Source organism: Schistocerca gregaria, chromosome 7 (genome assembly GCF_023897955.1).
Source record: "Schistocerca gregaria isolate iqSchGreg1 chromosome 7, iqSchGreg1.2, whole genome shotgun sequence".
NCBI lineage: Eukaryota > Metazoa > Arthropoda > Insecta > Orthoptera > Acrididae > Schistocerca > Schistocerca gregaria.
Window position 1 is genome coordinate 533937382 of NC_064926.1, and position 16787 is coordinate 533954168.

A 16787-nucleotide genomic window follows, 5' to 3' on the forward strand; every position below is an offset into this window, starting at 1 on the left:
GGCCCACTTAGAATGATCATTAATAATCTAGTTTCATAACAATGAAAGTGATATGCACCAAAGCATCCACTTCTTGACTGGCTTTGTTTGTGATTTACTCCGTGACCACATTCAAACTTTCGTTGACCAGCACGAAACACAAAACATTGAAAATCCGTTTTGTAGTGGAGACCTACTACCTACACATGCATGACTTGGAGGAATTGCAAGAAAAAGCATGCTTCCTTTTGTACACAATTGGGAGGGCAATATTGCTTCAGAACAGTATGTAACCATCTCCACACGTTCTCTGAAGCAGGGTATTTTCCCAGATAGACTAAAGTATGCCATTGGTATACCAATGCATAAAAAAGGGGATACGTCTGATGTCAACAATTACCGCTCAATCTCTCTTCTGACTGCCTTATCCAAAATTCTTGAAAAAGTAATGTACTGTAGAGTAACTTCACACCTTTATAAAAATAAAGTTTTAACAAAATATCAGTTTGGTTTCCAGAAGGGTTTTTCAATGAACAATGCTATATATACTTTCACTAATGAAATATTAAATGCTCTGAGTAACCAGAAGTCACCTGTTGGGATTTTTTGTGATCTATCAAAGGCTTTTGATTTTGTAAATCATGGAATACTTCTAGATAAGCTCTAGTACTGTGGTATGAATGGGACAGTATTCAAATGGTTTAAATCATACCTAACTGGAAGAGTGCAGAAATTTGAAATAAACAGTTCACATGATGTGCAAAAAAACAGATGATTTCTCAAACTGGGGAACAATCAAGAATGTAGTGCCACAAGGTTCAGTCTTGGGTCCTCTGCTGTTCTTAATATATATCAATGACTTGCCATTCTATAATCACAAAGATGCAAAGCTGGTACTTTTTGCCGATGATACAAGTATAGCTATCACACCCGACAGACAAGAATTAACTGGTGAAATTGTAAACGATGTCTTTCAGAAAATCATTAAGTGGTTCTCTGCAAATTGGCTCTCATTAAACTTTCACAAAACACAGTATATACAGTTCCACACAGTAAATGGAATGACCCCATTAAAAAATATAGACTTCGATCAGAAATCGGTTGCTAAGGAAGAATATTCAAAATTTCTAGGTGTATGCATTGATGAGGGGTTGAACTGGAAAAAACACAGTGAGGATCTGCTGAAACGTTTTGAGTTGAGCTACTTATGCTATTTGGGCTATTGCAAATTTTGGCAATATACATCTGAGTAAATTACCTTACCACGCCTATTTTCATTCTCTGCTTTCGTATGGTATCATATTCTGGGGTAACTCATCATTGAGTAAAAGAGTGTTCATTGCACAAAAGCGTGTAATCAGAATAATTGCTGGAGCTCATCCAAGATCATCCTGCAGACACTTATTTAAAGAGCTAGAAATCTTCACTGTAGCCTCACAATATATATATTCACTTATGACATTTGTTATTAACAATACGAACGAATTTAAAAGTAATAGCAGTGTACATGGCTACAACACTAGGAGAAAGGCTGATCTTCATTACTCAAGGTCAAATCTAACTTTGGCTCAGAAGGGGGTAAATTATGCTGCCACAAAAGTCTTTGGTCACTTACCTAATAGCATCAAAGTCTGACAGATAGCCATATAGTATTTAAAAGGAAATTAAAAGAATTTCTTAGTGGCAACTCCTTCTACTCCACAAAAAAATTAATTAATAAGTTATTGAGTGTCATGTAATATTTTGTCTAATGTAATATCTTGTATAGACACCTTTTATTAATCTGACACGTTCCACGTCATTACGAAGTGTCGTATTCATTATGTATGGAACAAGTACTAATCTAGTCTAATCTAATCTCTAATCAATATGGTCCCCAGGTGTCCTTTACACATAGGAGATAGCTACATGGATAGCGGGTGCTGTGTCAAGTGGACTGGGTGATTTTTTTTTTGTTAGGTGGTCGGGGAAGTGCAAAAACGCAGGTCAAACATGGGACCTGGATAGAACTAGCAAACATTCATATTATAGTTGTAAATTGTCATAGCTGTGTTGGGAAAGAACCAGAACTCCAAGCTCTCTCAGAAAGCACTGAAGCAGATATCATTAGAGACACTGAAAACTGGGTAAAGCTGGAGATAAGTTCAGTTAAAGTTTACACCAAGGACCTAACAGTGTTCAGAAAGGAAGTACATCTACATCCATACTCTGCAAAGCACCATGAAGTGCGTGGCAGAGGGTACGTTCCATTGTATCAGTTATTAGGGTTTCTTCCTGTTCCATTCCCATATGGAGCACAGGAAGAATTCATCTGTGTGCTGTAATTACACTGATCTTGCCCTCATGATCCCTAAGCAAGCGATACTTAGGAGGTTTAATATATTCGTAGAATCATCATTAAAAGCCGGTTCTTGAAACTTTCTTAGCAGACTTTCTCAGAGATGTTTACACCTATCCTCAGCAGTCTGAAGAGTTCAATCCTTCTTTCCATTGCTCAAGTAATAATGCGTATGATGACTGACAGATTTAAAAGATTATTAAAGGAGGAGAAGACAATGCAGCTGGAATGAACTATCAGAATCAAGAAGCCATGCACAGGTATTCACAGGTGATGTATTCTAGAATAGTGTCTCACCTTAGCAACAATAATAGCATCAGCAAAACACAGTTTGGGTTTCAGAAGGGTTGCTCACTCAGAATGCCATTTACATGTTCACTCATCAGATTTTACAAGCATTAAATAATAAAATAGCTCCAGTTGATATTTTCTATTATCTATCTAAGGCATTTGCCTGTGTGAATCACAGTATGCCCCTTGATAAATTAAAGTTTTGTGAGACTGATGGCAAAAGCAACCAATGGATAATGCCAAATTTAACCAAAATACTGCATAAAGTTGTACTTAGTAGGCAATACAGTCTGGGGACACAATTCTGACTGTGGAGAAATCATGTATGGAGTTCCATAAGCCTCAGTCTTAGGTCCACTTATGTTCTTCATACATGTAAACAATGTTCTGTCCAAAATACAACAAGCAGAATTAGTTCTCTTTAGAGATGACTCCAGTACTGTAATCAATCCAAGCACACACACAAAAACAGAAGAAATGGTAAATAAAGTATCAATGACTAATTTTCTGTGAGTAGTCTTGTCCTCGGTTTTAAAGAGATGGGATATATTCAGTTATGGACATCTAGGAGTACTATACCGATAATAAGTGTAACACATGGCAAGGAAATAATAAATAGGGTGGAAACTAAAAAAAAATCTTAGGTGTCAATATTGATGAGGATTTAAATTTGGAAAAAAGCACATTATGGAGCTTGTGGCGAAGTAAGATGGGTGCTCTTTACTTAATCTCTTGTTTTGCCATCTGGCTCCTTAAATACATTTTATTTTCACTTTTGCCTAATTACCATTAACATGTGTGAGTATAATCTGCATTTCCATAAAAGAGAAAGGTTGGCCCTCAGTCATAAGGAATATAGCACCAGGTCTAATTTTGTGCTTAGTTTTGTGTATGTAATTAATTTCTTAATTTATTTTGACTATTCCTAGTTAATATCTTTTGTTCTGGGGTTGAAATCAGTAATTGTTTTGTGACTTGCAAACAAATATAAATTTTGTAGTTATTATAAACACTGAAAGAAGAACTTTTAGGATTCTTAAAGTATTTATTTGGCTGTATTCAAAAACATATTAGCAAAGCCAGCCCGTAATTAATTCCAAAATAATTACCAGGTTTGTCAAAAGTATTGTTTGGATAACTATATCTGTTAATTTCATTACTTAAACAAATAATTTGGCCTAATCTTTGTGGTAGAAGGAACTGTTAAAAGGAAAGAATTTTTTAATGTATTCAGTTAATTGAATGAGTTATGTTTTAATTGTAATTTGTGTAACTTAAACATTGAACAATGTATAGTTTCAGTGCCTATTATTGGGAGGACATGTAAAGAACGGATTTTTGGTACCGAGGCAGTCAACACACGGCCGATTTTCAGAGGAGAATTATGTACTATTCCAAGTAACAACAATGCATCAACTTAACAGTGCAATAAGTGTAACACAAATAGGCCATGTGTTAGATCAAGTAATGACAATGTCTGTTCAAATTATTTAAAAAATGGTGTCACATGTACCGTATTATTCTGCAAGAACTGTGTATTATGTGGTTAGGTTTTTACTGCTCATAGATGCTCAACAGCAAACTATTATAGCAGTATGCCTGCAACCTATTAATGAGGCTTATCAATATTTAGCAATAGTGAACAGGTCATATAATTGTGTAGTATTGGGAGGTTGGGAACAGTGAAAGTAAAGAACTGTGAAATGCAATTGTGCAACTGTCGGCCAACTCATTTACAGTATTCAGTGTTGAATTTCCACTCCACCCCCCATATTTCAGCCAGTATAACAATGCAGTACGTCGACACCGAGGACTATCAACAAAGAAATAAAGCAGGCGAACGTCACAACTTCCCCTGTATTCTACCAACAAACCAAATCCTACCACCTGCTGCACCCAAAACTGAACCTACACTCCTGGAAATTGAAATAAGAACACCGTGAATTCATTGTCCCAGGAAGGGGAAACTTTATTGACACATTCCTGGGGTCAGATACATCACATGATCACACTGACAGAAGCACAGGCACATAGACACAGGCAACAGAGCATGCACAATATCGGCACTAGTACAGTGTATATCCACCTTTCGCAGCAATGCAGGCTGCTATTCTCACATGGAGACGATCGTAGAGATGCTGGATATAGTCCTGTGGAACGGCTTGCCATGCCATTTCCACCTGGCGCCTCAGTTGGATGTAGTCCTGTGGAACGGCTTGCCATGCCATTTCCACCTGGCACCTCAGTTGGACCAGCGTTCGTGCTGGACGTGCAGACCGCGTGAGACGACGCTTCATCCAGTCCCAAACATGCTCAATGGGGGACAGATCCGGAAATCTTGCTGGCCAGGGTAGTTGACTTACACCTTCTAGAGCACGTTGGGTGGCACGGGATACATGCGGACGTGCATTGTCCTGTTGGAACTGCAAGTTCCCTTGCCGGTCTAGGAATGGTAGAACGATGGGTTCGATGACGGTTTGGATGTACCGTACACTATTCAGTGTCCCCTCGATGATCACCAGAGGTGTACGGCCAGTGTAGGAGATCGCTCCCCACACCATGATGCCGGGTGTTGGCCCTGTGTGCCTCGGTCGTATGCAGTCCTGATTGTGGCGCTCACCTGCACGGCGCCAAACACGCATACGACCATCATTGGCACCAAGGCAGAAGCGACTCTCATCGCTGAAGACGACACGTCTCCATTCGTCCCTCCATTCACGCCTGTCGCGACACCACTGGAGGCGGGCTGCACGATGTTGGGGCGTGAGCGGAAGACGGCCTAACGGTGTGTGGGACCGTAGCCCAGCTTCATGGAGACGGTTGCGAATGGTCCTCGCCGATACCCCAGGAGCAACAGTGTCCCTAATTTGCTGGGAAGTGGCGGTGCGGTCCCCTACGGCACTGCGTAGGATCCTACGGTCTTGGCGTGCATCCGTCGCTGCGGTCCGGTCCCAGATCGACGGGCACGTGCACCTTCCGCCGACCACTGGTGACAACATCGATGTACTGTGGAAACCTCACGCCCCATGTGTTGAGCAATTCGGCGGTACGTCCACCCGGCCTCCCGCATTCCCACTATACGCCATCGCTCAAAGTCCGTCTACTGCACATACGGTTCACGTCCACGCTGTCGCCGCATACTACCAGTATTAAAGACTGCGATGGAGCTCCGTATGCCACGGCAAACTGGCTGACACTGACGGCGGTGGTGCACAAATGCTGCGCAGCTAGCGCCATTCGACGGCCAACACCGCAGTTCCTGGTGTGTCCGCTGTGCCGTGCGTGTGATCATTGCTTGTACAGCCCTCTCGCAGTGTCCGGAGCAAGTATGGTGGGTCTGACACACCGGTGTCAATGTGTTCTTTTTTCCATTTCCAGGAGTGTAGTAAGATAGATAGATAGATTAAATTCAGTTGGTTGTGGTGGCATGCTTGTTGCTGTTAAAAGTAGCTTATCTTGTAGTAAAACTGAAGTAGATAATTTCTGAGTCAGTATGGGCAGAGGTTACAGTTGACAACCAAAATAAATTAATAACTGTTTCCTTTTACCAATCTCAAGACTCGGATATTACAGTTGCAGGACATTTTAAGGAACATTTTAGACACTCTTTAAACAGGTACCCAACTAACAAAATTTTAGTTGGAGATGACCTCAATCTACCCTTTATTTGTTGGTCAAAAATAAATGTTTAGTCATTTGTAGGCATAAAACATCATCTGAAATTGTATAAACATATTCTCGAAAAATTATTTTGAGCAATTAGTTCAGGAGGCCACACAAAGCATAAATGCTTGCAGTAACCTACTAGACCCCTTGGCAACACAGTCCTGAGCAAATAGGGAGCATCATGATGGTTAGAGGGATTAGTGACCGCAATGTGGTAGTACTGACACTGAATACCTTGACAGACAAATTAACCTAAAAGAAATGCAAAATATATTTATTTTTAAAAAAGCAGATAAAAATTCACCCAAAGAATTCCTAAGAGAGTGTCTCCATTTCTTCCAAATTAATTATGTGAGTGTTTGCCACATGTGTTTTAATTCAAAGAAATAGTATAGAGAACAACTGAAAGATTTATATCAAGTAAATTATTAAGAGATTGAACAGATTCCCAATGGTGCACAAAACAATTCAGAACACTGTTGCAAAAGCAACAACAAACCATGCCAGATTTAAAAAAATGCAAAGTCTCCAAGATTGGTGACATTTTACAGAAGCTCAAAATTTAGCACAGACTTCAATGTGAGATGCTTTTAATAGTTCCCAAGATGATACCATCTCTTGAAACTTCGCAGAAAATCAAAAGAGATTCTGGTTGGATGTGAAGCACACAAGTAGCAATCAATAGCTTCACTGTGTAATAGCGATGAAAATGTTACCAATGACAATGCCACTAAAGCTGAGCTACTAAATATGGTTTTCTCAAATTCATTCCCCAAATAAGAGGCATTAAATATTCCAGAATTCAAATCAAAAAAGCTGCCAACATGAGTAACTTAGAAGTTAATACCTTCGGTGCAGCAAAGCAACCTAAATCACTTAATGAAGACAAGTCTTCTGGTACAGATTTTATGCCAATTATATTCCTTTCAGAGCATGCTGATGTAATAGATCCATACTTAGCAATCACATACAACCTTTCAGACAATGAAAGATCCATACCTATGGGCTGGAACATATTACATGTCATACCAGTACACAAGAAAAGAAATAAAAGTAGTTTGCTGAATTGTAAATTCATATCACAGACCTCAATTTACAGTAAGATTTAGGAACATATACTGTATCTAAATATTATGGCAGACCTCGAATACCTTGAAGATAATGATCTATTGACACCTATTCGGCACAGATTCAGAAAATATTGTTCCTGTGAAACACAAGTGGCCCTCTATTCCCACAAAGTAATGAGTGCTAACGACAATGGATCTAGTTGATCCCACATTTCAAGATTTCATGAAGGATTTTGAACCCTCCCTCACTTGTGGCTTCTAATGACAATGCATGTCTATGGAATATCATCTTGGCTGTGTGACTGGATTTGTGATTTCCCTTAAGAAACAACGCAATTTGTAGTAACTGACGGGAACTCACTGAGCAAAACAGAAGAGACATCTGGTATTCCTCAGGGAAGTTTCATAGGCCCTTTGGTGTTACTAATCTCTACAAACAATTTGGCAGACAATGTGAACAGCCCTTCAGACTGTTTGTAGATGATGCTGTAGTTTACCATCTAGTAAAGTCATCAGAAGATCAGTACGAATTACAAACTGATTTAGACAAGACATCTGTATATTGTGAAAAGTAGCAATTGAACATGAATAATAAAAAGTGTGAGGTTCTCCATGAGAGAACTAAAATGGATCCATTAAATTTTGATTACACAATATGTAACACAAATTTAAAGGTTGTCAATTAAGCTAAATACCCAGGGGTTCCAATTGTGAACAACTGAAGTTAGAACCAACATACAAAATTTTTAAGGAAGGCAACTGTGTTTTATTGGCAGAATGCTTAGAATATGCTACAAATCTATTAAATAGCCTCACTACACTGCACTTGTCCATCCTCTGCTACAGTACTGGTGAGCAGTATAGGATACTCAGCAGACAGGATTGACAGAGGACATAGAAAAAGTTCAAAGAAGGCCTGCTCATTTTGTACTATCGCAAAATTGGAGAGAGAGTGTCACAGATATGATAGGGGAGCTAGGGTGGTGATCACTAACACAAAAGCATTTTTTTGTGTCTGTGAGAACTTTTCATAACATATCAGTCACCATCTTTCTCCTCTGAATGCAATGATTTTGTTGACTCCCACCTACATAGGTAGAAAAGACCACTATAATGAAATAAGATAAATCAAATCTTATGTGTTCATTTTTTCCATGTGCTATTCGATGTGGATGAATCCACATTAAAATCTGCTGGGTGGAGCAACTTGGCATCTAAATGAACAGACTGCCTTGATTTCAAAGTGAAACTAGCATTTAACAACTATATTATGAAAAGGATAGATTGCTACTCACCATATAGAGGAGATGATGAATCACAGACAGGCACAAGAAAAAGACTGTTATATATTTGAGCTTTCAGCTAAAAGGCCTTCTTCTAAAGTAAAAAATACACGCATTCACACATGCACAACACAGGCACACAAATGACCACTGTCATTGACTGCTGAGACTGGACTGGCAGGCCAACTTCAGTGGCCAGAGGCAATGTTCATGTGTGTGTGGTTTGTTATTATGTGTGCATTTTCTACTTTAGAAGGCCTTTTTGCTGTAATCTCAAATGTATAGCAGTCCTTTTGTTGTGTTTGTCTGTGCTTTTTGTTGTGTTTGTCTGTGACTCAGTGTGTCCTCTATAGGGTGAGCAGCAATCTGTCCTTTTCATACAACTGTCATTGCTCCATCCCTCACACCAATCATGTAAAATCCCTACCCATGTGGGGCTTCTACAAACACCATTAGGGACAAACAGAAGTTGCATGGCACTGACAAAATATGACAAATAGCATTAAAGATGATTCAAATATTGCACCAATAACCTGTCACTTTTGCAGCCCTTCTATATATAAAGGATGCATATGGTGATGTGGATATTTTGACAAAACCTATGTGATGTGGGTACAACACCAAAAATATTTAACTGGTGCTTGTATTTACTACAACACAGGCTCTTAAAATTAAGTGTGACAGACAGATGATTGATTTCCAGTACCATCTATAAAGGTTTATCACAAGGAGAACCCTTGAGCCTGTTACTACTTGTGTTAAGTTTTTGGGTATGCAGCTAGACATTCAATTGGCATGGCAAAAATGTGCCAACAAACTCCAAGCTAAGGTACATAACAGAATTAACACCCTGAAAGCTTTGGCTTGCACTAACTAGGGAATTGACCCTAGGACTATCTTACATTTGTATGAACAGTCAGTCAGGAGCAAAATGGAATACGGGTGCATGTTGTATCAGTATACTCCCATGTCATGATTGAAGATTCTACACCATATACAATTAGCAGCTCTGCATATTTGTGGAGGCTATATTAAAACTACTCTTATATCTGTCATGTAAGCAGAGCTGGCAATTCCTCCACTCGTTATGAGTGTTATGTTGATGGACATATCTTCTACCAATCATCCATTACACTAGAAATTACCTCGATTACTGCATCTGATAAAAATTAAGTCACACTGGTCACAGGATCCCAAACCACTCCTACCAATATCATATAACCGGTGAATAGTCATACAGCATAGCATTAACATCAGTTTCACTTGGGTCACGTGGTGTCAAGCAAACAATATCACTTCAAAAATTCAATGAACTTTATATGGTAGTTATATATCTAATCCATATGTAACCCCAAGTGAACAGAGAGCTTTTACACAGTCAAAGTTGGTCGTAACTGACATAACTGGCACAAACTGTGCACAAATGGTTCCAAAATGTATGTGTCTTTGGGTGCCACATTCTTTGATGGTCAAACCAGGCATGGATACTTTTTCCTACTGTCTTCTGAAGCACTGATATTAACCACAGAGTTGTACACCATACGTCAAGTTACACTTTACACAGTCGACTTACAAGTTGACAAGGTCCTAGTACATACTGACTTGATGAGGGCCCTACACTATGAGGGCAGCCAAAGGAAAAACTTTTAATCCTTTGGCACATGATATAGTGCACAGTCTCAGTTGAGCAAAAGAGCTGTGTCAATAGATACCAGGACATGTTGGAATCTGCACATTTGTTGCCCCTACAACAAACGCGCAAATCAGCTCACAAATACGGTACAGAATCTACTTCCTATTGGCATACCCCTACCATACAGTGATTTTTGTATTAAACTCGCCAGACAAGCAAAAACAAAACAGACAACAGTAATGGACATAGAACATAACATCAAAGGCATATAGTATTGGGCATTTCAGCAACAGGTTCCACAAAACCCTTGGTTTCTCAACTTGACACTCAAGAGAAGAGAAATGGTTACTCTTAACGTACTAAGATCAGGTCACATGAAAAGTACTAAGATCAGGTCACAGGAAAAAGCAGTAAAACAAGACATCTGTTAAAATTCCTTCCTTCTTCAAACTATGATTCCTCCCTCATTGATGAGGACATTGTATACAGGATGAGTCACTAACTATTGCCGCCTAGAATAACTCTGAAAGTAAGATAGTAGCTGAAAAGTTTGCTGCATGGGACAACGGGGGCCATGACATGATGTTGGTTTTTTGTTGCTAGGTGGGGTTGCATCAGAGATATGAAGGTCAACTTTTTTTTTTTTTTTTTAATGTGGTGCTGTAACTTGGTACTTATTTTCTTATAGCGGCTCTCAAGATAAATCCAATTATGTGTAACAGTAGGGTCTTTCAAGGTCAAAAAGGTGGCATGAACCTCCATTTACGTAAGGTATCAGTGCAGTGCTGCAATCTTCTTATCATAGATTGAGTGGTATTCTTTATCACTTCGGCACTTATCAAAGCACATGCTTTGACAATTCACTCTTGTATATCGTGCAAATAATAAATATTCACTGAATACCGTGCATCGATCAAACTTGCCATTGACATGTAAACACCATTTGGCAGTTTCGCAATGCAACATTAATAGGAACGGTAAGACATGTCATCAAATCAGGTGAATGTGAATGATGTATTCCTGAGAAGAACAAGTCGATATGCTTCTCATTTACGGAGAATGCCAACGAAATTCAGTGAGAGCTACTGACTTACACGCTGAAAGATATTCTCAATGTACTCACTCTACATGTTGTACATTTAAATATGTGTATGATAAATTGAGAATAATTGGATCTTTGGCGCATCAGAAACATATCCGACAAAGGAAAGTTACTAATGAGGAAACGGAAATTGGTACTCATGCCACCGTGTCTCGAGATCCTTGTGTTAGTTTGCATCAAATCGCAAGGGAATCTGGCATGACCCAGTGTACTGTTGTTTGGTTCTGCATCACCTTAAATACCATCCGTACCATATCAGACTCCACCAAGAATTAACTGGTATGAATTGTATGTATCACATTGAATTCTGCCGATGGGCTCAACTTCATATTCAGAGGGATGCCACATTTATTAATTTGATTTTATTTACTGATGAGGCTACATTCACAAACCATGGAAATGTTAATTTTCATAACATGAATTATTGGGCAACTGAAAATCCATGCTGGCTGCGGCAAGTTGCACTCCAAAAACTGTGGTTGGTGAACGTATGGTGTGCGATTCTGGAGGACAGAATTATAGGCCCCTATTTCATCAAAGTACACCACATTCCTGCAAAAAACATTAAGTCTGTTATTGGAAGAAATACCTTTAAGAACAAGGAACAAAATGTGGTATCAACACAATGGTTGTCCGACACATTTTTTGCTGATGGCTGGAAATGAGTTGCACAGACAATTCCCAAATCGTTGGATTGTATGCAGAGCAGATGTGTCGTGGCTGGCTTCTTTGCCAGACTTGACGCCTCTGGATTTTTTCTTGTGGGGATTCGTAAAAGACATTGTTCATAAAGATGTTCCAACTACACCTGAAGATATTCGAGAGAGAACTGTCAGAGCATGTGCTTTGATAAGTGCCGATGTGAAGGAATGCCGCTCAATCCATGGTAAGAAGATTGCAGCACTGCATTGATACCAATGGTCATCACTTTGAACGCCTTCTGTAAATGGAGGTTCATGTCACCTTGGTGACCTTTGTTGACCTTCAAAGACCTTACACATAACTGGATTCATCTTGATACCCGCTATCACAAAATAAGTACCAAACTATAGCATCACATTTAAAAAAACACACAGTTGACCTTCATATCTCTGAAGCAATCCCACATAGCAATAAAAAACCAAAGTCATATTATGGGCCCCATTGTTCCATGTAACTTTTGTCCCACAAACTTTTCAGCTCCTATCATGCTTTCAGAGTTATTCTTAGTGGAAATAGTCAATGACTCACCCTGTATATAAGGTTGGTGCATAAATTTGTAGAATTTTTCCATTTGTTTAACATACACAATGGATACACGTAACAGAGATTTTATTTATCAATAACATATTCTCCTTCACTATTTACAACAGCATACCAATGCTGAGGTAATTTTTCAATTTCACGACTGTAGAAATCACATGGTTTTGAGGGGAAGAAGTCATTGAGCCATGTTCAGAGAACATTTTCATTCAGAAAGGAAGCTCCTTGAAAGTTGTTCAATAGAGAGCAGAAAAGGTGAAAATCTAAGGGTGGAATATCAGGTGAATAAGATGGGTGCAGGATGACTTTCCAACCCTACTCCTGTATAGTGTTTTTTGTCAGTCTAGCAGAATGCAGATGGGTGTTATCATGGAGTAGCATTATTTCACACAGTCTTCTAGGCCATTGTTCTTGAATTGTGTCTGCAAGATGTCTCAGTTGTTGACAAAAAATGTCAGCAAAGATAGTTTACCTCTGGGAATCAATTTGTAGTACGCCACATTGTCGCTATTTCACCAGATGCATGACACTATCTTTTGTGGGTGCATGCAGGTCTTTGAATGAGGAGCTGCTACTTTGTTTGGACTCAACCAGCAGAGCCTCTTTCTTGAATCCAGTCCCCTCCTGACCCCTACTATTCTCCATATGCCCACCTCCTACTTGCTCCCCAAAATCCACAAATCCAACAATCGTGGATGCTACATTGTAGCTGGTTATTTTGCCACCACTGAAAAAATATATGCCGTCACTGACCAACACCTCCAACCAATTGTCCTAAATCTAGCCTTCCACATCAAAGACACCAACCACTTCCTTTGTCAACTCCTGGGTCCCTACTCGTCACTGTTGACGATCAGTTCCCTGTACACCGATATCTCTCATGCCCATGGTCTTGCCACTGTTGAACACTAACTCTCCCAATGTCCTTCAAACTCTGACCCAACTGCCTCATTTCTCAAATACCTTACTAACTTCATCCCAATACAGAACTACTTCTCTTTTGACGATAATCTGGTTCAGGTTCGTTGATGATACCTTCATGATCTCAGGGCCAAGACATCCTATCTTCTTCCCTTCACAACAACACCTTTTCTCCCACCCACTTCACTTCATCCTCCTGAACACAGCATGCCATTTTCATGGATGTTGAGCTCCTCTTCTCTGATGCCTCCATCCTCAACTCTGGCCACATAAAACCCACAGTACTGGCATTTCAACAGCTGTCATGCCTTCTGCACCATAAAATCTCTTCCATACAGCCTGGCCATCCAGGGACTTGTACCTCCAGTGTTACAACCATTGGTTTGCTGAAGGCCTTCACAGACAGGCACTATCTCCCAGATCTAGTCCACATACAGATCTCTCATGCCATATCCTCACACAATCCCAATCTTCCCACCACCTGAAGAACCAGTTACAAAGGAGCACTCCCTTCATTACCCAATACCATCCCAGACTGGAAGAACTTCACCACATCCTTCATCATCACTTTATCTATCATCAGTGCCCTGAAATGAGGGGCATTTTACCCAAATTTCTTGCCACACCTCCTAAAGTAGTCCAAACTCCAACCCCTTGCCACAGGCATCATATCCTCCTTGAATACTCAGGTGCAAGACCTACCAAATCCACCCACCCTACATTTCCTATTCCAGTCTTGTCACAGGCTTATCCTACTCCAGCTATGTCATATACCAGATCTAGAGCACCCATTGCTCAGCGTTTTATATTAGTATGGAATGAGCCAACTGGCTAGAGCACCCAGAGCTGGTTGGTTGGATGATCAAAGGACAAACTACTATGTCATCAGTCCCTTTTCCCTCGAACAGCCAGGTCTACATGACTGTACATCAGAGACGGCCTACCATGCAAAACCCAGCAGAAAAAAATTCCGAGCTCCACCAAAGGCCAATAAAGGCTGGATAAGTGACAAGAAAAAGACAGAGAGACACAGGAAGAACGGCAGTCAAGGTGCCCCATCTAGGGAGCAGCTGGAAGCCCCCAAAAGCAGAGTGCTATGAGGAGACATACATCCCTCACCCCCAGCGACTTACTGGTGATACACTACTCAGAAATTGACCAGGAAAGACTAACAACACGGGCAAGGCTAGAGAGGCTTACATAGGTAAAAGACAAACAAGTTGAACAGACCATGCAGGGGCGGGGAGGAAGAGTAAAAGAGCAGGTAGGGTGAGAGCCAGGATGGACCATCAAGCCCAGACAGCTGCAGTATGGTGTGGGCACAGGAGGAAACAGTGTTCTGCCAACCCCTCAATGGGCCGATAAGGTTAAGTGGCCCTCCCTTAATGAGAGTGGTAAAAGCTCCCTTCGCAAATAAAAGATAAAACTAAGTCAACTGCTGAGGCATTGTCTCCTAACACCAGGGATAGCGAGTCAGGGAGATTAACAGTCTGCCTCAGGGCAGCTAGGTTGGGACTGTTCAGCAAACTGTGGACCGTCGTCAAATGGGAACCACAATGACAGTGGGTTGGGTCTTCATGATGGAGGAGATGAACAAGAGTCGGCAATTACACCCAAAGCTGGGCTGGCAAAGAATGGTAGAGTCCTTGCAAGAAGCTTGCCTGGAGGACCTCCACAGATTCACAATCTCCTTTATCACCTATAGTTTGTTTCATGAAGTCAAAGTGAGCCATTCCGTATTCCAGATGCCTATACCTCTATGGCATAATACTGATCTCAAAAGAGTCAGCCTACCGGTAGCCACGTTGGCTAGGCTATCAGTGAGTTCACTCCTCATAATTCCAATGTGGCTCAGGGTCCAGGCAAATGCCACCGAGTATCCACATTGTTTAAGGGTATACAAGGAATCCTGGACAGCCATGACCAAGGGGTGACAAAGTTAACACTGGTTAGAGCTTGCGAACTGCTCAAGGAGTCACTGCAGATGAGAAAGGACTCATAAGTGCAGGAACGGATACACTCAAGAATACGAGAGAGGCTACCAACTCCGCAGTGAAGACACTACAGTCATTCAGTAAATAGCTCAGTTAAACATGTCCCACATGAGTATAAGCAAAGCCTATGTGACCAGCGACCATTTAGCCATGAGTATACACTAATTCTGAACCCCAGGATTCTCCAAGAATGGAGAAAAGTTGGTGGTGGTGGGCTTCAGGATGAACTGAGTCTTTCAGACCTCGTAATATACCAAGAGAAAGCACCGGCCAAGGGATTGCACTATGGGAGTGTACATAAGAGGGCTCAGAAGAGAGGTAGTAGAGGGAACAACTGGATTTCAAAGAGGAGGGACCAGATGCAGATTGCAGTCATAATCTTTGATTTAGGGTGCAATAGCAGGAGATGGGTTTCCATGTTTTGAAAGTGGAGATGATAGCCCAGATGCTTAGGGGAGCTGCGAACATGTGTAGTGTGATTAAAAAGTTGTTGTTGGCACCAGATCCGCAATGAAGTGACCCCACCCTCCATGATTAAGCTGTCCACAGATCTAGTTAGAAAGGCTCCTGTCACAAGTAAAACCCCATAGTGGTGGATTGGATCCAGTACCCTCAATGCCGAACTGTATGCCAGACTCCCATAATCAAGATAGGATTGTATCAGGACTTTGTAAAGCTGCAGAAGGGTATTGCAATCTGCACCCCAGTTGGTGTTACCCAGACAATGACATGTATTAACGCACAGCCAGTACTTTCACTTAAGCTGGCACAGATGGGGAATCCACATCATCTAAGAATTGAAGACCAGTCCTAAAAAGCAATAAGTCTCCACCACACTGAGTAGTTGGTCATCGAGGTAAAGTGCTGGTTGTGGGTGAATACCACAACATCGACAGAAGTGCATGAAGTGAGTGTTGTTGGCTAAAAACCAAAAGCCATGGGTGAGGTCCCATACCAGCACCTTTCATATGGTGCCTTACAGTCAATGTTCAGTGACATCCACACTAGAGAAGCAATAGTAGAGACAAAAGTCGCCAGCATACGTGGAGGGTGATAGCGGGTATCCAATAGCTGCTGTTAGACCATTGACAGGTACCAGACAGAGGAGGACACTAAGCACAGAGCCCTGCAGAACCCCTTTGTCTTGGAAAAGGGGGGAACTGTGGGAGGTACTAGCTTGAATGTGGAAAATATTCTGAGCCAAGAAGTTATGGATAAAAATCAGTAGCAGACCCTACAGACCCCTTTTGTGTAAGGTAACAAGGATG

The 16787-nt window shown here is 40.8% G+C and overlaps 1 protein-coding gene across 3 annotated transcripts in view; it reads right to left on the reverse strand.

Moving 5' to 3' along the window:
• The window catches only part of LOC126282025 (protein lethal(2)k10201), a 224791-nt gene that overhangs the window by 23042 nt on the left and 184962 nt on the right, over window positions 1–16787 (reverse strand). The gene's annotated exons all lie outside the window — the stretch shown is intronic.